A 22,894-nucleotide genomic window follows, 5' to 3' on the forward strand; every position below is an offset into this window, starting at 1 on the left:
CATTCGACCAAAAACATGCAGAGAAAGGAAAACCATAGGGTGCAGTGGTGACTGTAGTTTAATGGAAAAATTACCTGCCTTAAAGTGACAGGGCGGGCCGTGGACTGGATACACTACAAGAGAAATAAATTTATCAGGTAAGCATAAATTATGTTTTCTCTTGTTAAGTGTATCCAGTCCACGGATCATCCATTACTTATGGGATACCAATACCAAAGCTAAAGTACACGGATGACGGGAGGGACAGGCAGGCTCTTTATACGGAAGGAACCACTGCCTGAAGAACCTTTCTCCCAAAAACAGCCTCCGAAGAAGCAAAAGTGTCAAATTTGTAAAATTTGGAAAAAGTATGAAGAGAAGACCAAGTTGCAGCCTTGCAAATCTGTTCAACAGAAGCCTCATTCTTAAAGGCCCAAGTGGAAGCCACAGCTCTAGTAGAATGTGCTGTAATTCTTTCAGGAGGCTGCTGTCCAGCAGTCTCATAGGCTAACCGTATTATGCTACGAAGCCAAAAGGAGAGAGAGGTAGCCGAAGCTTTTTGACCTCTCCTCTGACCAGAATAAACGACAAACAGGGAAGACGTTTGTCGAAAATCCTTAGTTGCCTGTAGATAAAATTTCAGGGCACGGACTACATCTAGATTGTGTAGCAGACGTTCCTTTTTCGAAGAAGGATTAGGACACAAAGATGGAACCACAATCTCTTGATTGATATTCCTGTTAGTGAACACCTTAGGTAGGAACCCAGGTTTAGTACGCAGAACTACCTTGTCTGAATGAAAAATCAGATAAGGAGAATCACAATGTAAGGCAGATAACTCAGAGACTCTTCGAGCCGAGGAAATCGCCATTAAAAACAGAACTTTCGAAGATAACAACTTGATATCAATGGAATGAAGGGGTTCAAACGGAACCCCCTGTAAAACATTAAGAACTAAGTTCAAACTCCATGGTGGAGCAACAGTTTTAAACACAGGCTTGATCCTAGCTAAAGCCTGACAAAAAGCTTGAACGTCCGGAACTTCTGACAGACGTTTGTGTAAAAGAATGGACAGAGCTGAAATCTGTCCCTTTAAGGAACTAGCGGATAAACCCTTTTCTAAACCTTCTTGTAGAAAAGACAATATCCTCGGAATCCTAACCTTACTCCATGAGTAACTCTTGGATTCGCACCAATATAAGTATTTGCGCCATATCTTATGGTAAATCTTTCTGGTAACAGGCTTCCTAGCCTGTATTAAGGTATCAATAACTGACTCAGAAAAACCACGTTTTGATAAAATCAAGCGTTCAATTTCCAAGCAGTCAGCTTCAGAGAAATTAGATTTTGATGTTTGAAGGGACCCTGGATCAGAAGGTCCTGTTTCAGAGGTAGCGACCAAGGTGGACAGGATGACATGTCCACTAGATCTGCATACCAAGTCCTGCGTGGCCATGCAGGCGCTATTAGAATCACTGATGCTCTCTCCTGTTTGATTCTGGCAATCAATCGAGGAAGCATCGGGAAGGGTGGAAACACATAAGCCATCCCGAAGGTCCAAGGTGCTGTCAAAGCATCTATCAGAACCGCTCCCGGATCCCTGGATCTGGACCCGTAACGAGGAAGCTTGGCGTTCTGTCGAGACGCCATGAGATCTATCTCTGGTTTGCCCCAACGTCGAAGTATTTGGGCAAAGACCTCCGGATGAAGTTCCCACTCCCCCGGATGAAAAGTCTGACGACTTAAGAAATCCGCCTCCCAGTTCTCCACTCCCGGGATGTGGATTGCTGACAGGTGGCAAGAGTGAGACTCTGCCCAGCGAATTATCTTTGATACTTCCATCATTGCTAGGGAGCTTCTTGTCCCTCCCTGATGGTTGATGTAAGCTACAGTCGTGATGTTGTCCGACTGAAACCTGATGAACCCCCGAGTTGTTAACTGGGGCCAAGCCAGAAGGGCATTGAGAACTGCTCTCAATTGCAGAATGTTTATTGGTAGGAGACTCTCCTCCTGATTCCATTGTCCCTGAGCCTTCAGAGAATTCCAGACAGCGCCCCAACCTAGTAGCCTGGCGTCTGTTGTTACAATTGTCCAGTCCGGCCTGCTGAATGGCATCCCCCTGGACAGATGTGGCCGAGAAAGCCACCATAGAAGAGAATTTCTGGTCTCTTGATCCAGATTCAGAGTAGGGGACAAGTCTGAGTAATCCCCATTCCACTGACTTAGCATGCACAATTGCAGCGGTCTGAGATGTAGGCGTGCAAAGGGTACTATGTCCATTGCTGCTACCATTAAGCCGATCACCTCCATGCATTGAGCTACTGACGGGTGTTGAATGGAATGAAGGACACGGCATGCATTTTGAAGCTTTGTTAACCTGTCTTCTGTCAGGTAAATCTTCATTTCTACAGAATCTATAAGAGTCCCCAAGAAGGGAACTCTTGTGAGTGGAAAGAGAGAACTCTTCTTTTCGTTCACCTTCCATCCATGCGACCTTAGAAATGCCAGTACTAACTCTGTATGAGACTTGGCAGTTTGAAAGCTTGAAGCTTGTATCAGAATGTCGTCTAGGTACGGAGCTACCGCAATTCCTCGCGGTCTTAGTACCGCCAGAAGAGCACCCAGAACCTTTGTGAAGATTCTCGGAGCCGTAGCCAATCCGAATGGAAGAGCTACAAACTGGTAATGCCTGTCTAGAAAGGCAAACCTTAGATACCGGTAATGATCTTTGTGAATCGGTATGTGAAGGTAAGCATCCTTTAAATCCACTGTGGTCATGTACTGACCCTTTTGGATCATGGGTAAAATTGTCCGAATAGTTTCCATTTTGAACGATGGAACTCTTAGGAATTTGTTTAGGATCTTTAAATCCAAGATTGGCCTGAAAGTTCCCTCTTTTTTGGGAACCACAAACAGATTTGAGTAAAACCCTTGTCCTTGTTCCGACCGCGGAACCGGATGGATCACTCCCATTAATAAAAGATCTTGTACGCAGCGTAGAAACGCCTCTTTCTTTATTTGGTTTGTTGACAACCTTGACAGATGAAATCTCCCTCTTGGGGGAGAGAATTTGAAGTCTAGAAGGTATCCCTGAGATATGATCTCTAACGCCCAGGGATCCTGGACATCTCTTGCCCAAGCCTGGGCGAAGAGAGAAAGTCTGCCCCCCACTAGATCCGTTCCCGGATCGGGGGCCCTCGATTCATGCTGTCTTAGGGGCAGCAGCAGGTTTCCTGGCCTGCTTGCCCTTGTTCCAGGACTGGTTAGGTCTCCAGCCTTGTCTGTAGCGAGCAACAGCTCCTTCCTGTTTTGGTGCAGAGGAAGTTGATGCTGCTCCTGCTTTGAAATTACGAAAGGAACGAAAATTAGACTGTCTAGCCTTAGGTTTGGCTCTGTCTCGAGGCAGGGCATGGCCTTTACCTCCTGTAATGTCAGCGATAATTTCTTTCAACCCGGGCCCGAATAAGGTCTGCCCTTTGAAAGGTATATTAAGCAATTTAGATTTAGAAGTAACGTCAGCTGACCAGGATTTTAGCCACAGTGCTCTGCGTGCCTGAATGGCGAATCCGGAATTCTTAGCCGTAAGTTTAGTTAAATGTACTACGGCATCTGAAATAAATGAGTTAGCTAACTTAAGGGCTTTAAACTTGTGTGTAATCTCATCTAATGGAGCTGATTCAAGTGTCTCTTCCAGAGACTCAAACCAAAATGCTGCTGCAGCCGTGACAGGCGCAATGCATGCAAGAGGTTGCAATATAAAACCTTGTTGAACAAACATTTTCTTAAGGTAACCCTCTAACTTTTTATCCATTGGATCTGAAAAGGCACAGCTATCCTCCACCGGGATAGTGGTACGCTTAGCTAAAGTAGAAACTGCTCCCTCCACCTTAGGGACCGTTTGCCATAAGTCCCGTGTGGTGGCGTCTATTGGAAACATCTTTCTAAATATCGGAGGGGGTGAGAACGGCACAACGGGTCTATCCCACTCCTTAGTAACAATTTCAGTAAGTCTCTTAGGTATAGGAAAAACGTCAGTACTCGCCGGTACCGCAAAATATTTATCCAACCTACACATTTTCTCTGGTATTGCAACTGTGTTACAATCATTCAGAGCCGCTAACACCTCCCCTAGTAATACACGGAGGTTTTCCAGCTTAAATTTAAAATTTGAAATATCTGAATCCAGTTTGTTTGGATCAGAACCGTCACCCGCAGAATGAAGCTCTCCGTCCTCATGTTCTGCAAATTGTGACGCAGTGTCTGACATGGCCCAAATATTATCAGCGCACTCTGTTCTCACCCCAGAGTGATCACGCTTACCTCTTAGTTCTGGTAATTTAGCCAAAACTTCAGTCATAACAGTAGCCATATCCTGTAATGTGATTTGTAATGGCCGCCCAGATGTACTCGGCGCTACAATATCACGCACCTCCCGAGCGGGAGATGCAGGTACTGACACGTGAGGCGAGTTAGTCGGCATAACTCTCCCCTCGTTGTTTGGTGAAATATGTTCAATTTGTACAGATTGACTTTTATTTAAAGTAGCATCAATACAGTTAGTACATAAATTTCTATTGGGCTCCACTTTGGCTTTAGCACATATAGCACAGATATCTTCCTCTGAATCAGACATGTTTAACACACTAGCAAATAAACTAGCAACTTGGAAATACTTTTCAAGTAATTTACTATAATATGAAAACGTACTGTGCCTATAAGAAGCACAGAAAAAGTTATGACAGTTGAAAATTAATAAACTGAAAAGTTATAGCATCAAATCTTTGTAAAAAACACAATTTTAGCAAAGGATTGCTCCCATTAGCAAAGGATAACTAACCCTGATAGCAGAAAAAAAATACAGAAATAAACGTTTTTTTATCACAGTCAACTACAATCTCACAGCTCTGCTGTGAGTGATTACCTCCCTCAAAACAAGTTTTGAAGACCCCTGAGTTCTGTAGAGATGAACCGGATCATGCAGGGAAGACAATAAACTTCTGACTGAATTTTTTGATGCGTAGCAAAAGCGCCAAAAAAGGCCCCTCCCCCTCACACATAACAGTGAGAGAGATCAGTAAACTGTCATAAATTAAATAAAACGACTGCCAAGTGGAAAAAAATAGTGCCCAAAACATTTTTTCACCCAGTACCTCAGAAAATTAAACGATTTTACATGCCAGCAAAAAACGTTTAACATTAATAAATTGAGTGTTATTAAAAAGCCTGTTGCTAGTCCCTGCAAATTAGGCTAAAGTTTTATGCATACAGTATAATTCCAGTGAAGTGCCATTCCCCAGAATACTGAAGTGTAAAATATACATACATGACAGCCTGATACCAGTTGCTGCTACTGCATTTAAGGCTGAGTTTACATTATATCGGTATGGCAGAATTTTCTCATCAATTCCATTGTCAGAAAATAATAAGCTGCTACATACCTCTTTGCAGATTAATCTGCCCGCTGTCCCCTGATCTGAAGTTTACCTCTCCTCAGATGGCCGAGAAACAGCAATATGATCTTAACTACTCCGGCTAAAATCATAGAAAAACTCAGGTAGATTCTTCTTCAAATTCTACCAGAGAAGGAATAACACACTCCGGTGCTATTATAAAATAACAAACTTTTGATTGAAGGTATGAAACTAAGTATAATCACCAAAGTCCTCTCACACATCCTATCTATTCGTTGGGTGCAAGAGAATGACTGGTAATGGCAGTTAGGGGAGGAGCTATATAGCAGCTCTGCTGGGTGAATCCTCTTGCACTTCCTGTTGGGGAGGAGTTAATATCCCAAAAGTAATGGATGATCCGTGGACTGGATACACTTAACAAGAGAAAAAATGGGTTTAGTCTCCCTTTAATGGAAACAAAATTTCCATCAATCTAACTGGATCATACATTATATTGAGTGTGGTGCACAAAAAGTTAAAAAGGAAATATCACCATTTTGTTGGCTTTAGGGCATAAAGAATACAGTAACAAAAATTAAAAAACAGAATTTATGCTTACCTGATAAATTACTTTCTCCAACGGTGTGTCCGGTCCACGGCGTCATCCTTACTTGTGGGATATTCTCTTCCCCAACAGGAAATGGCAAAGAGTCCCAGCAAAGCTGGTCACATGATCCCTCCTAGGCTCCGCCCACCCCAGTCATTCGACCGACGGACAGGAGGAAATATATATAGGAGAAACCATATGATACCGTGGTGACTGTAGTTAGAGTCACCACGGTATCATATGGTATAATCACCAAAGTCCTCTCACACATCCTATCTATTCGTTGGGTGCAAGAGAATGACTGGTAATGGCAGTTAGGGGAGGAGCTATATAGCAGCTCTGCTGGGTGAATCCTCTTGCACTTCCTGTTGGGGAGGAGTTAATATCCCAAAAGTAATGGATGATCCGTGGACTGGATACACTTAACAAGAGAAAAAATGGGTTTAGTCTCCCTTTAATGGAAACAAAATTTCCATCAATCTAACTGGATCATACATTATATTGAGTGTGGTGCACAAAAAGTTAAAAAGGAAATATCACCATTTTGTTGGCTTTAGGGCATAAAGAATACAGTAACAAAAATTAAAAAACAGAATTTATGCTTACCTGATAAATTACTTTCTCCAACGGTGTGTCCGGTCCACGGCGTCATCCTTACTTGTGGGATATTCTCTTCCCCAACAGGAAATGGCAAAGAGTCCCAGCAAAGCTGGTCACATGATCCCTCCTAGGCTCCGCCCACCCCAGTCATTCGACCGACGGACAGGAGGAAATATATATAGGAGAAACCATATGATACTGTGGTGACTGTAGTTAGAGTCACCACGGTATCATATGGTATAATCACCAAAGTCCTCTCACACATCCTATTTATTCGTTGGGTGCAAGAGAATGACTGGTAATGGCAGTTAGGGGAGGAGCTATATAGCAGCTCTGCTGGGTGAATCCTCTTGCACTTCCTGTTGGGGAGGAGTTAATATCCCAAAAGTAATGGATGATCCGTGGACTGGATACACTTAACAAGAGAAAAAATGGGTTTAGTCTCCCTTTAATGGAAACAAAATTTCCATCAATCTAACTGGATCATACATTATATTGAGTGTGGTGCACAAAAAGTTAAAAAGGAAATATCACCATTTTGTTGACTTTAGGGCATAAAGAATACAGTAACAAAAATTAAAAAACAGAATTTATGCTTACCTGATAAATTACTTTCTCCAACGGTGTGTCCGGTCCACGGCGTCATCCTTACTTGTGGGATATTCTCTTCCCCAACAGGAAATGGCAAAGAGTCCCAGCAAAGCTGGTCACATGATCCCTCCTAGGCTCCGCCCACCCCAGTCATTCGACCGACGGACAGGAGGAAATATATATAGGAGAAACCATATGATACCGTGGTGACTGTAGTTAGAGAAAATAATTCATCAGACCTGATTAAAAAACCAGGGCGGGCCGTGGACCGGACACACCGTTGGAGAAAGTAATTTATCAGGTAAGCATAAATTCTGTTTTCTCCAACATTGGTGTGTCCGGTCCACGGCGTCATCCTTACTTGTGGGAACCAATACCAAAGCTTTAGGACACGGATGAAGGGAGGGAGCAAATCAGGTCACCTAAATGGAAGGCACCACGGCTTGCAAAACCTTTCTCCCAAAAATAGCCTCCGAAGAAGCAAAAGTATCAAATTTGTAAAATTTGGCAAAAGTGTGCAGTGAAGACCAAGTCGCTGCCTTACATATCTGGTCAACAGAAGCTTCGTTCTTGAAGGCCCATGTGGAAGCCACAGCCCTAGTGGAGTGAGCTGTGATTCTTTCAGGAGGCTGCCGTCCGGCAGTCTCATAAGCCAATCGGATAATGCTTTTAAGCCAAAAGGAAAGAGAGGTAGAAGTCGCTTTTTGACCTCTCCTTTTACCAGAATAAACAACAAAACAAGGAAGATGTTTGTCTGAAATCTTTAGTAGCCTCTAAATAGAATTTTAGAGCACGGACTACGTCCAAATTGTGTAACAAACGTTCCTTCTTTGAAACTGGATTCGGACACAAAGAAGGTACAACTATCTCCTGGTTAATATTTTTGTTGGAAACAACTTTCGGAAGAAAACCAGGCTTATCTGCATGGAACACCAGATAGGGCGGAGAACACTGCAGAGCAGATAACTCTGAAACTCTTCTAGCAGAAGAAATTGCAACCAAAAACAAAACTTTCCAAGATAATAACTTAATATCTACGGAATGTAAGGGTTCAAACGGAACCCCTTGAAGAACTGAAAGAACTAGATTTAGACTCCAGGGAGGAGTCAAAGGTCTGTAAACAGGCTTGATCCTAACCAGAGCCTGAACAAATGCTTGAACATCTGGCACAGCTGCCAGTCTTTTGTGAAGTAAAACAGATAAAGCAGAGATCTGTCCCTTCAGAGAACTTGCAGATAATCCTTTCTCCAAACCTTCTTGTAGAAAGGATAGAATCTTAGGAATTTTTATCTTGTTCCATGGGAATCCTTTAGATTCACAACAACAGATATATTTTTTCCATATTTTATGGTAAATTTTTCTAGTTACAGGCTTTCTAGCCTGAATCAGAGTATCTATTACAGAATCTGAAAACCCACGCTTTGATAAAATCAAGCGTTCAATCTCCAAGCCGTCAGTTGGAGGGAAACCAGATTCGGATGTTCGAATGGACCCTGAACAAGAAGGTCCTGTCTCAAAGGTAGCTTCCATGGTGGAGCCGATGACATATTCACCAGGTCTGCATACCAAGTCCTGCGTGGCCACGCAGGAGCTATCAAGATCACCGAGGCCCTCTCCTGATTGATCCTGGCTACCAGCCTGGGGATGAGAGGAAACGGTGGGAATACATAAGCTAGGTTGAAGGTCCAAGGTGCTACTAGTGCATCTACTAGGGTCGCCTTGGGATCCCTGGATCTGGACCCGTAGCAAGGAACCTTGAAGTTCTGACGAGACGCCATCAGATCCATGTCTGGAATGCCCCATAATTGAGTTATTTGGGCAAAGATTTCCGGATGGAGTTCCCACTCCCCCGGATGGAATGTCTGACGACTCAGAAAATCCGCTTCCCAATTTTCCACTCCTGGGATGTGGATCGCAGACAAGTGGCAGGAGTGATCCTCCGCCCATTGAATTATCTTGGTCACTTCTTTCATCGCCAGGGAAGTCCTTGTTCCCCCCTGATGATTGATATATGCAACGGTCGTCATGTTGTCTGACTGAAACCTTATGAATTTGGCCTTTGCTAGTTGAGGCCAAGCTCTGAGAGCATTGAATATCGCTCTCAGTTCCAGAATGTTTATCGGGAGAAGAGACTCTTCCCGAGACCATAGACCCTGAGCTTTCAGGGATTCCCAGACCGCGCCCCAGCCCACTAGGCTGGCGTCGGTCGTGACAATAACCCACTCTGGTCTGCGGAAGCTCATTCCCTGTGACAGATTGTCCAGGGTCAGCCACCAACGGAGTGAATCTCTGGTCTTTTGATCTACTTGAATCGTCGGAGACAAGTCTGTATAATCCCCATTCCACTGTCTGAGCATGCACAGTTGTAATGGTCTTAGATGAATTTGTGCAAAAGGAACTATGTCCATTGTTGCAACCATCAATCCTATTACTTCCATGCACTGCGCTATGGAAGGACGAGGAACAGAATGAAGTACTTGACAAGAGCTTAGAAGTTTTGATTTTCTGACCTCTGTCAGAAAAATCCTCATTTCTAAGGAATCTATTATTGTTCCCAAGAAGGGAACTCTTGTTGACGGGGACAGAGAACTTTTTTCTTTGTTCACCTTCCATCCGTGAGATCTGAGAAAGGCTAGGACGATGTCCGTATGAGCCTTTGCTTTTGACAGGGACGACGCTTGAATCAGGATGTCGTCCAAGTAAGGTACTACTGCAATGCCCCTTGGTCTTAGAACCGCTAGAAGGGACCCTAGTACCTTTGTGAAAATCCTTGGAGCAGTGGCTAATCCGAATGGAAGTGCCACAAACTGGTAATGCTTGTCCAGAAAAGCGAACCTTAGGAACTGATGATGTTCCTTGTGGATAGGAATATGTAGGTACGCATCCTTTAAATCCACGGTAGTCATAAATTGATTTTCCTGGATAGTAGGTAGGATCGTTCGAATAGTTTCCATTTTGAACGATGGTACCCTGAGAAATTTGTTTAGGATCTTTAGATCCAAAATTGGTCTGAATGTTCCCTCTTTTTTGGGAACTATGAACAGATTGGAATAAAATCCCATTCCTTGTTCTCTTATTGGAACTGGATGTATCACTCCCATCTTTAACAGGTCTTCTACACAATGTAAGAATGCCTGTCTCTTTATTTGGTTTGAAGATAATTGAGACCTGTGGAACCTTCCCCTTGGGGGTAGTTCCTTGAATTCCAGGAGATAACCTTGAGAAACTATTTCTAGCGCCCAAGGATCCTGAACATCTCTTGCCCAAGCCTGAGCAAAGAGAGAAAGTCTGCCCCCCACTAGATCCGGTCCCGGATCGGGGGCTATCCCTTCATGCTGTTTTGGTAGCAGTGGTAGGCTTCTTGGCCTGCTTACCCTTGTTCCAGCCTTGCATTGGTTTCCAGGCTGGTTTGGGTTGTGAAGTATTACCCTCTTGCTTAGAGGATACAGAATTAGAGACTGGTCCGTTTCTGCGAAAGGGACGAAAATTAGGCTTATTATTAGCCTTAAAAGACCTATCCTGTGGGAGGGCGTGGCCCTTTCCCCCAGTGATGTCTGAAATAATCTCTTTCAAATCAGGTCCAAATAATGTTTTACCTTTGAAAGGAATGTTAAGCAATTTTGTCTTGGAAGACACATCCGCTGACCAAGACTTTAGCCAAAGCACTCTGCGCGCCACGACAGCAAACCTTGAATTTTTCGCCGCTAATCTAGCTAATTGCAAAGCGGCATCTAAAACAAAAGAGTTAGCCAATTTAAGTGCTTGAACTCTGTCCATAACCTCCTCATACGAAGATTCTTTACTGAGCGATTTTTCTAGTTCCTCGAACCAGAAACACGCTGCCGTAGTGACAGGAACAATGCATGAAATTGGTTGTAGAAGGTAACCTTGCTGTACAAAAATCTTTTTAAGCAAACCCTCTAATTTCTTATCCATAGGATCTTTGAAAGCACAACTATCTTCGATAGGAATAGTAGTGCGTTTGTTTAGAGTAGAAACCGCCCCCTCGACCTTGGGGACTGTCTGCCATAAGTCCTTTCTGGGGTCGACTATAGGAAATAATTTCTTAAATATAGGGGGGGGGAACAAAAGGTATGCCGGGCCTTTCCCACTCTTTATTTACTATGTCCGCCACCCGCTTGTGTATAGGAAAAGCGTCGGGGGGCACCGGAACCTCTAGGAACTTGTCCATCTTACATAATTTCTCTGGAATGACCAAATTGTCACAATCATCCAGAGTAGATAACACCTCCTTAAGCAGTGCGCGGAGATGTTCTAATTTAAATTTAAATGTCACAACATCAGGTTCAGCTTGATGAGAAATTTTTCCTGAATCTGAAATTTCTCCATCAGACAAAACCTCCCTCATGGCCCCTTGAGATTGGTGTGAGGGTATGTCAGAACAGTTATCATCAGCGTCCTCTTGCTCTTCAGTGTTTAAAACAGAGCAATCGCGCTTTCTCTGATAAGTAGGCATTTTGGATAAAAGATTTGCTATGGAGTTATCCATTACAGCCGTTAATTGTTGCATGGTAATAAGTATTGGCGCACTAGATGTACTAGGGGCCTCCTGTGTGGGCATAACTGGTGTAGACACAGTAGGGGATGATGTAGTATCACGTTTACTCCCCTCATTTGAGGAATCATCTTGGGCAATATCATTATCTGTTGCATTACTGTCCTTACTTTGTTTGGACACTATGGCACAATTATCACATAAATTTAAATGGGGAGACACATTGGCTTTCATACGGTACAGACATGTTAAACAGGCTTAAACTTGTCAACAAAGCACAAAAAAGTTTTAAAATAAAACCGTTACTGTCACTTTCAAACTGAAAACACTTTATTACTGAATATGTGAAAAAGTATGAAGGAATTGTTCAAAATTCACCAAAATTTCACCACAGTGTCTTAAAGCATTAAAAGTATTGCACACCAAATTTCAGAGCTTTAACCCTTAAATTAACGGAACCGGAGCCGTTTTTACATTTAACCCCTATACAGTCCCAGAATGAGGCTCTGTCTATAACTAGAAAGGCCCCCATCTGAAAAAGGTGTCCAACACAGTGCCTACCGTTTTTCTAAACGTTCCCCAAGATTATAATACCAATAATTAGTTAGAATCTGCATAATATGCCTAGTAAAGCAATTGTTTTAGCCCAGAAAAATGTCTACCAGTTTTTAAGCCCTTTTTGAAGCCCTTTATTCTTTTATGTTTAACTAAGAAAATGGCTTACTGGTCCCCATGAGGGGAAATGACAGCCTTCCAGCATTACATGGTCTTGTTAGAAATATGGCTAGTCATACCTTAAGCAGAAAAGACTGCTAACTGTTTCCCCCAACTGAAGTTACTTCATCTCAACAGTCCTGTGTGGAAACAGCAATCGATTTTAGTTACTGTCTGCTAAAATCATCTTCCTCTTACAAACAGAAATCTTCATCCTTTTCTGTTTCAGAGTAAATAGTACATACCAGCACTATTTTAAAATAACAAACACTTGATAGAAGAATAAAACTACATTTAAACACCAAAAAACTCTTAACCATCTCCGTGGAGATGTTGCCTGTGCAACGGCAAAGAGAATGACTGGGGTGGGCGGAGCCTAGGAGGGATCATGTGACCAGCTTTGCTGGGACTCTTTGCCATTTCCTGTTGGGGAAGAGAATATCCCACAAGTAAGGATGACGCCGTGGACCGGACACACCAATGTTGGAGAAAGTGTCACAGAATGGTAGCCTCTTTGTGACCTGTTAGTTTGTGAAACCCCACGCGTTTCTTAAATGTCATTATTATTAATAATAGTTAAAAATCTAATCTTTCAGAGAGAAATAAATAAATAAAAAAACAGACAGAACTGTAACTTGTATGTGACAAAAACATGAAACAACATTTTTAAAAAATGTATAGTAGTTTTCAATTATTTTTTTTTTCTTCAAATCAGACTATGATTTTCTTAGCTATTCTCTTGAATTTATAAATATTATGCATTTTAAATTAAAATGTACCTAGCTAAAATAACAAAATAGCATTGAGTATTTATATATCATGACAGTCTGGGATATCAGAATAGCTATTGTCTTCAACTGAAGAAATTAACATTGTAATACATTTATAACATAGGTAAACTAGAGATGTGCAAAAGCAGGACACAAGCTAAAAACATCATTTATGTAAGAAATTACCTGATAAATTAATTTCTTTCATGTTGGCAAGAGTCCATGAGCTAATGACGTATGGGATATACAATCCTACCAGGAGGGGCAAAGTTTCCCAAACCTCAAAATGCCTATAAATACACCCCTCACCACACCCACAATTCAGTTTAATGAATAGCCAAGTAGTGGGATGATAGAAAAAAGGAGTAAAAAGCATCAAAAAAGGAATTGGAAATATAATTGTGCTTTATACAAAAAAACATAACCACCATAAAAAGGGTGGGTCTCATGGACTCTTGCCAATATGAAAGAAGTGAATTTATCAGGTAAGTTCTTACATAAAACATAATTTATGTAAGAACTTACCTGATAAATTCATTTCTTTCATATTAGCAAGAGTCCATGAGCTAGTGACGTATGGGATATACATTCCTACCAGGAGGGGCAAAGTTTCCCAAACCTTAAAATGCCTATAAATGCACCCCTCACCATACCCACAATTCAGTTTAACGAATAGCCAAGAAGTGGGGTGATAAGAAAAGAGCGAAAGCATCAAAAAAATAAGGAATTGGAATAATTGTGCTTTATACAAAAAAATCATAACCACCACAAAAAAGGGCGGGCCTCATGGACTCTTGCTAATATGAAAGAAATGAATTTATCAGGTAAGTTCTTACATAAATTATGTTTTCTTTCATGTAATTAGCAAGAGTCCATGAGCTAGTGACGTATGGGATAATAAATACCCAAGATGTGGTACTTCCACGCAAGAGTCACTAGAGAGGGAGGGATAAAATAAAGACAGCCAATTCCGCTGAAAAATGAATCCACTACCCAAATCAAAAAAGTTTCAATTTTTATAATGAAAAAAAATGAAATTATAAGCAGAAGAATCAAACTGAGATAGCTGCCTGAAGTACCATTCTACCAAAACTGCTTCTAAAGAAGAGAAAACATCAAAATGGTAGAACATAGTAAAAATATGCAAAGAAGACCAAGTCATTGCTTTGCAAATCTGATCAACAGAAGCTTCATTCTTTAAAAAGCCCAGGAAGTAGAAACTTACCTAGTAGAATGAGCCGTAATCCTCCGAGGCGGGAATCCACCCGACTCCAAATAAGCATGATGAATCAAAAGTTTAAGCAAGATGCCAAATAAATGGCAGAAGCTTTTTGACCTTCCTAAAACCAGAAAAGATAAAAAATAGACTAGAAGTCTATCTGAAATCTGAATAGCTTCAGCATAGAAAGTAAGAATCTCACCAAAGAAGTCTTAGGAAAACAATAATTCCTTCCTAATGTTTGTTAGAATTTACAACTTTAGGTAAGAATTGAAATGAGGACAGCAAAAACCACCTTTTCCTGATGAAAAAAATCAGAAAAAAGAGATTCACAAGAAAAAACAGATAATTCAAAAGCTGTTCTAGCTGAAGAGATGTCCAAAAAGAACAATACTTTCCATGAAAGTAATTAATGTCCAGAGCAAGCATATGCTCAAATAGAAGAGCCTGAAAAACCTTCAGAACCCAATTAAGACTCCAAGGAGGAGAAATTGGCTTAATGACAGGTTTGATACGAATCAAAACCTGAAAAAAATGATGACTATCAGGAAGTAACACTGCCTTATCCTGATGAAAAAGCAGAAGAAATAACCAAAAGGAACAATACTTTTCCAAGAAAGTAATTTAATGTTCAGAAAATGCATAGTTTCAAACGGAGGAGCCTGTAAAGCCCTCAGCACCAAATTGAGACTCCAAAGAGGAGAGATTGAATTAATGACAGGCTTGATACGGACCAAAGCCTGAACAAAACAATGAATATCAGGATGATTAGCAATCTTTCTGTGAAAAAAGAACAGAAAGAGTAGAGATTTGTCCTAACAAAGAACCGCAGACAAAACCTTATCCAAACCAACCTGAAAAAAATAATAAAATTCTATGAATTTTAAAAGAATGCCAAGAAAAGTAGGTCTTCCAGACTCAATAATAAATCTTTCTAGAGACAGATTTACGAGCCTGAAACCAAGCATTCAATCTCCATCCCTTCAAATTTAATGATTTGAGATCCTGATGGAAAAAATGGGCCTTGAGAAAGAAGGTCTGGTTTAAACGGAAGTGTCCAAGGTTGACAACTGGCCATCCGAATGAAATCCACATACCAAAACCTGAGAGGCCATGCTGGAGCCACCAGCATAACAAACAAATACTCCATAAGAATTTTGGAAATCACTTTGGAAGAAGAACTAGAGGCGGAAAGAAATAGGCAAAAAGATAATTTCCAAAGAAATGTCAATGCATACACTACTTCCGCCTGAGGATCCCCGGACCTGAATAGGCCCCTGGAAAGTTCTTTATTCAGATGAGATGCCAACAGATCTATTTCTAGAAATGCTCACATCTGAAAAATTGAAAAACATATCTGGGTATGAGAGACCATTCTCCCGGATGTAAAGCTTGATTAACAGAGATAATCTGCTTCCCAAATATCTATGCCTGGGGAAAAAACCACAGAATTTAGATAGGAGCTGCATTTAGCCTAAGCTAATATCCGAGACACTTCTGTCACAGCCTAAGGACTGATAGTTCTACCCTGATGATTGACATACACCATAGTTGTGATATTGTCTGAAAAACAATAAACGTCTCTTCCTCAAAAAGAAACTAACTGAAAAACTCTGAGAAAACACAGAGTTCTAAAATATCAAATGGTAATCTCGCCTCCTGAGATTTCCAAACCCCATGTGCTGACAGAGATCCTCAGACAGCCTCCCAACCAAAAAGACTCACATCTGTAGAGATCATGGTCCAGGTTGAGAACTAAATGATGGTGATCTTAACCACCAAATCAAGAGAGATAAATATTAGGATTTGAAGATTTAAAATGCGAAATCCTAGAATCCCTGCACCATAATTCAGCATAAAAGACTGGAAAGGTTCTGTCTATTGAAAATGAGCAAAGGGAATTGAATCCAATGCTGTGGCCATAAGACCTAAAACTTCTATGCATATATAGCAACTGAAGGAAATAATAGAGACTAAAGGTACCGACAGACGGAACCCAATAAAATTGTCCCTTGTCTGATAGAGACAAAGACAGTGACACAAACTATCTGGAAACCTAAAAAAGGTGACCCTTGTGAGAGGAATCAAGAGCTTTTGAAAAAAAGATCCTCTAACTATGTCCTGAAGAACAAAGTGAATCATATGAGATTCCGCATCCTCAGAAAAAAATCTGAATAAATACAGAAAAAATATGCATTTATTGTATCTAATGAAAACAAATAATGCTATCACTGACCAAAAAAAGGCAGAATAGTTTGAATAAAAACTCCAAAACCCATTTCCTAAAAATGGAACTGGAAGAAATACCCCAGAAGATTCCAGGTCTGAGCAGCGCTTGAACCCCACGGGTGACCAGCCATGCTTCAACAGTACCCAAAATAAATAGGACCGAAACACACTTAAAGAAAGTGTTAGCCTTACTGGAATAAAATCAAAGAAATTTGGACCAAATAGAACCAAATAAATTTCAAAAAAGTCTTAACCTGCCCCTTGCCGGCCAAGCTGGAATACGGCACATACATCGCAATTTAAGGGAGCTGATTTCGAACTGAAAAAAATTCCAATTAAAAACATGTTACTTGGGAAAGAATTCAGGAATTCATTCCTTAATAAGAACAACCAAATTAGTATAAGCTTAAAGTTTTAGTCTTAGAACTCAATCTTGAAGCCCAGAGTAACAGTTAAGAATTGAATCCAATTATAAAACAAATAATTGATTATCTTAGAACAAAAGAAATATGGATTTTTAGAAATCACAAAATTCTTCTAGCTCAAACAGCTAAAGACATATATTAAACCTCATTTGCGAAAATATTCAATAAAATGAAGACACAAATTAAATTATTAGCATGATAGTCCAGTTAAAGGACCAGACAATACAGTGGACTTGCATAATCAATAAATGCAAAACAACAAGACAAATGCAACAGCACCTAGTCTAGTAAATGTTGTCCCTTTAACAATGCTAAAATAAATCATAATCTGATACTTGATCTTAAAGTAAACAGAAAAACTGAAGCAATTGCAACATCCAAATAAATCACAGGTCCAAGAAAGGTACCTGAAACTAAATAATTTTCCATAAATAAGATACAACCATCTAAAGGAAAATAAATACTATTTTGCTATAGAAACAATAGCATAATTAGTAGGAGTAGAGATAGCCCCAATAAATTGGAGAACCCTCCAAATTGAATTAAACTGCCGGCAAAGAGTATAGTTTAAAACCTTTGAAGAAGGAATAAAAGAAAATTCTCAGCCTATTACATTCCCTAGTATAAGGAATTGGAAAAAACCCTCTGAAAACACAGAAGAATAAATAAGCAGAAATAGTGTTAGCTAGTCTTGAAAAAGAACTAGATACCTTAATGTCCAAAATAATCAACACCTTTTCAACAAAGAACAAATGTACTTTAATAAAAAAGTAGAATTGTTAGTGTCAATATCTGATGAAGAAAATTCTGAATGAGAAAAAACATCATCAGAGAAGGATAAATCAGTATGTTGTTGGTCATTTGAAACTTCAATAAAAAAGAAGTTTGAAAAAGACCTAAAAATTTTATTAGAAGGCACAAAGTCAGACAAAGCCTTTAAAATAGAATCAGAAAAATATTTCTTAAAAATCTTCTAAATATTTCTTGTACATAAGATGTAAAAAGAATGGCAATATATAAAGCATAAATACTAATGGATTCTGCATGTAAAAGTTTATCATGATAACCTATTACAAACCATAGCTAAAGATAAACATTCATAACATTTAAAATAAATGAACTTAGCTTTGGTAGGACTGAACTCAGTCAAGCGTTTTTCCAGAAGTAGCTTCTGATCCAGGGTCAATCTGAGACATCTTGCAATATGTAATAGAAAAAACAACATATAAAGCAAAATCTATCAAATTCCTTAAATGACAGTTTAAGGAATGGGAAAAAATGCCAATGAACAAGCTTCTAGCAACCAGAAGCAAATAAACAATGAGACTTAAATAATGTGCAGACAATAATGACGCCCATATTTTTTAGCGCCAAAAAAGACGCCCACATTATTAGGTGCCTAAATGCTTTTGGCGCCAAGAATGACGCCACATCCGACGACGACGACATTTTTGGCGCAAAACGTCAAAAAAATGACGCAATCACAAACAACTTCCGGCGACAAGTACGACGCCGGAAATGACAAAGAAAATTTTTGCGCCAACAAAAAATCCGCGCCAAGAATGACGCAATAAAATGAAGCATTTTCAGCCCCCGCGAGCCTAATAGCCCACAGGAAAAAAAGTCAATTTTTAAGGTAAGAAAAAAATTAATTATTCATATGCATTATCCCAAATAATGAAACTGACTGTCTGAAATAAGGAATATTGATCATCCTGAATCAAGGCAAATAAATGTTTAAACACATATATTTAGAACTTTATATAAAAGTGCCCAACCATAGCTTAGAGTGTCACAAAAAAATAAGACTTACTTACCCCAGGACACTCATCTACATGTAGTAGAAAGCCAAACCAGTACTGAAACGAGAATCAGTAGAGGTAATGGTATATATAAGAGTATATCGTCAATCTGAAAAGGGAGGTAAGAGATGAATCTCTACGACCGATAACAGAGAACCTAGCTCAAACAGCTAAAGACATATATTAAACCTCATTTGCGAAAATATTCAATAAAATGAAGACACAAATTAAATTATTAGCATGATAGTCCAGTTAAAGGACCAGACAATACAGTGGACTTGCATAATCAATAAATGCAAAACAACAAGACAAATGCAACAGCACCTAGTCTAGTAAATGTTGTCCCTTTAACAATGCTAAAATAAATCATAATCTGATACTTGATCTTAAAGTAAACAGAAAAACTGAAGCAATTGCAACATCCAAATAAATCACAGGTCCAAGAAAGGTACCTGAAACTAAATAATTTTCCATAAATAAGATACAACCATCTAAAGGAAAATAAATACTATTTTGCTATAGAAACAATAGCATAATTAGTAGGAGTAGAGATAGCCCCAATAAATTGGAGAACCCTCCAAATTGAATTAAACTGCCGGCAAAGAGTATAGTTTAAAACCTTTGAAGAAGGAATAAAAGAAAATTCTCAGCCTATTCCATTCCCTAGTATAAGGAATTGGAAAAAACCCTCTGAAAACACAGAAGAATAAATAAGCAGAAATAGTGTTAGCTAGTCTTGAAAAATAACTAGTTACCTTAATGTCCAAAATAATCAACACCTTTTCAACAAAGAACAAATGTACTTTAATAAAAAAGTAGAATTGTTAGTGTCAATATCTGATGAAGAAAATTCTGAATGAGAAAAAACATCATCAGAGAAGGATAAATCAGTATGTTGTTGGTCATTTGAAACTTCAATAAAAAAGAAGTTTGAAAAAGACCTAAAAATTTTATTAGAAGGCACAAAGTCAGACAAAGCCTTTAAAATAGAATCAGAAAAATATTTCTTAAAAATCTTCTAAATATTTCTTGTACATAAGATGTAAAAAGAATGGCAATATATAAAGCATAAATACTAATGGATTCTGCATGTAAAAGTTTATCATGATAACCTATTACAAACCATAGCTAAAGATAAACATTCATAACATTTAAAATAAATGAACTTAGCTTTGGTAGGACTGAACTCAGTCAAGCGTTTTTCCAGAAGTAGCTTCTGATCCAGGGTCAATCTGAGACATCTTGCAATATGTAATAGAAAAAACAACATATAAAGCAAAATCTATCAAATTCCTTAAATGACAGTTTCAGGAATGGGAAAAAATGCCAATGAACAAGCTTCTAGCAACCAGAAGCAAATAAACAATGAGACTTAAATAATGTGGAGACAATAATGACGCCCATATTTTTTAGCGCCAAAAAAGACGCCCACATTATTAGGTGCCTAAATGCTTTTGGCGCCAAGAATGACGCCACATCCGACGACGACAACATTTTTGGCGCAAAACGTCAAAAAAATGACGCAATCACAAACAACTTCCGGCGACAAGTACGACGCCGGAAATGACAAAGAAAATTTTTGCGCCAACAAAAAATCCGCGCCAAGAATGACGCAATAAAATGAAGCATTTTCAGCCCCCGCGAGCCTAATAGCCCACAGGAAAAAAAGTCAATTTTTAAGGTAAGAAAAAAATTAATTATTCATATGCATTATCCCAAATAATGAAACTGACTGTCTGAAATAAGGAATATTGATCATCCTGAATCAAGGCAAATAAATGTTTAAACACATATATTTAGAACTTTATATAAAAGTGCCCAACCATAGCTTAGAGTGTCACAAAAAAATAAGACTTACTTACCCCAGGACACTCATCTACATGTAGTAGAAAGCCAAACCAGTACTGAAACGAGAATCAGTAGAGGTAATGGTATATATAAGAGTATATCGTCAATCTGAAAAGGGAGGTAAGAGATGAATCTCTACGACCGATAACAGAGAACCTATGAAATAGATCCCGTAGAAGGAGACCATTGAATTCAAATAGGCAATACTCTCTTCACATCCCTCTGACATTCACTGCACACTGAGAGGAAAACCGGGCTCTAGCCTGCTGCGAAGCGCATATCAACGTAGAATCTAGCACAAACTTACTTCACCACCTCCACGGGAGGCAAAGTTTGTAAAACTGAATTGTGGGTGTGGTGAGGGGTGTATTTATAGGCATTTCAAGGTTTGGGAAACTTTGCCCCTCCTGGTAGGAATGTATATCCCATACGTCACTAGTTCATGGACTCTTGCTAATTACATGAAAGAAATTATGTTTTCTTTCATGTAATTGGCAAGAGTCCATGAGCTAGTGACGTATGGGATAGAAATACCCAAGATGTGGAACTCCACACAAGACACACAATGTAAAAGTTAGGGAGCGCTAATGAGCTCAAGGGTTCAGGAAAATGAATTTGTAAAACTTATTAAGAATAAAAATATAAATGTATTAATGTGATCGCAATAAATACATGTATAATTTCATAAACTTTTTCTAAAAAACAAGGGATGTATCCCATAAAATTTAGTCTCTTACAATTTCATCAATATATCAATATTAACGTGAAAACAAAGTTAAAAACAATAGGAAGTTGCACACTAATTTATATTAGATTCCACCTTAACAATAGTAACTCTTGCCAAACTTGCCAATGATTAACTTATTGGCTGAAAATTCATTCAATAAATAGCGGTTTGGAAAGTCAAATAACAGAAATGCTCAATCTTGTTTTTGTGGGATTGAGTTAACCCGCATCTGTTAGTGTCAATATCTCCAATTCCTGTTAGGAGAACAATCAATAATTCTGACCAATAATTTTGTAAAAAGTCTCGTATCTTATCGCTGTGAAAAGAAACTTGGCATACCTGGGTCTTCAGGCTCTTATATAGTCAAACGCAGACTTACTGTGAATATCCTTCGGTACTGTGTTCTGTTCGTATGCTGTGCGTCACAGCAGTGCTAGTACCTTGTGTTTCGCTGCAGTCTGACTCCAAATCAGCTGTGCTGACGTACGCTCCTGCATGATGAAAGCGGGATGGTTTCCAACAAACGGCCGTTTGTATTCCCTGTGTCTTGTAGATTACAGGATCCTACAGGGAGAGATTAATTTCTTTGAAGTTCCTTCTTCGATACTGTAGTTAGACTCCTAGTGGTCTCTGCTTTTAACGTAAACGCGTTTCGCCCTTGTGTGGGCTTTATCAAGACATGTAACACTGTTTGGTCTAATAGACATTTTTTTTTTTTATAATCAGAGTTTTTTATTGAGGTATGTTAGAAAACATCAAACATTTGCATCATCATAGTTGTGGAATGTAGATTTGTAAAAGACACAATAACCAACAAAAAACATGCTAGGGTTTTACACATTTTCTACTGAAACACAGAGGAAGAAAATTACCTAGTCGACATGCCTGTGGGTAACATCTAAAATCTTATAGAATATAGAAATCCCCATTTTCACTAGTAATAAATCAAACTTTGTGATGTAATAAAACAACATATATCTTGTGTTAACATATTTGTAGAATTCAAATCTAGGTGGGTCCCAACAACCGACCTAAGCATGCTAGTGTTAAACATATTTTCTGCTGAAAAACAAAGAAAAGATTTACTCAGCAGTCATAACTAATGATAATACATAAAATCTTATACAGTATAGTAACCCACATAGTCTCTAACAATAATGCAGACTGAACCATGCAACAATATATTGATACCTCTTTTTAATTTATAATGTAATTTAATACCTATACCTCTTTAGTATGCATTGCTGCCTATTAGGGTGATAATGTATATCTATCCTTTATAAGCCACACCAAACTTGTTTATGAGAGGTATTACATTTTGACAATCTTGTGTGTGTGTATGCATAAAAGCGGATTAATACTGCCTAGATATTCATCATTTTAGATGATTATTGTGAATAAACTTATGTTTTTGGGTACTACAAAAACAGATTGCTAGAAATAGTAGAATACAACTATTGGATATGTATAATCCTAA

General features: G+C 39.2%; 1 protein-coding gene across 1 annotated transcript in view; it reads right to left on the reverse strand.

Moving 5' to 3' along the window:
* The window catches only part of TUBA8 (tubulin alpha 8), a 59,986-nt gene that overhangs the window by 8,369 nt on the left and 28,723 nt on the right, over nucleotides 1-22,894 (reverse strand). The window lies entirely within an intron of this gene.

The sequence above is a fragment of the Bombina bombina genome, chromosome 6 (assembly GCF_027579735.1).
Source record: "Bombina bombina isolate aBomBom1 chromosome 6, aBomBom1.pri, whole genome shotgun sequence".
In the NCBI taxonomy this organism is placed as follows: Eukaryota; Metazoa; Chordata; class Amphibia; order Anura; family Bombinatoridae; genus Bombina; species Bombina bombina.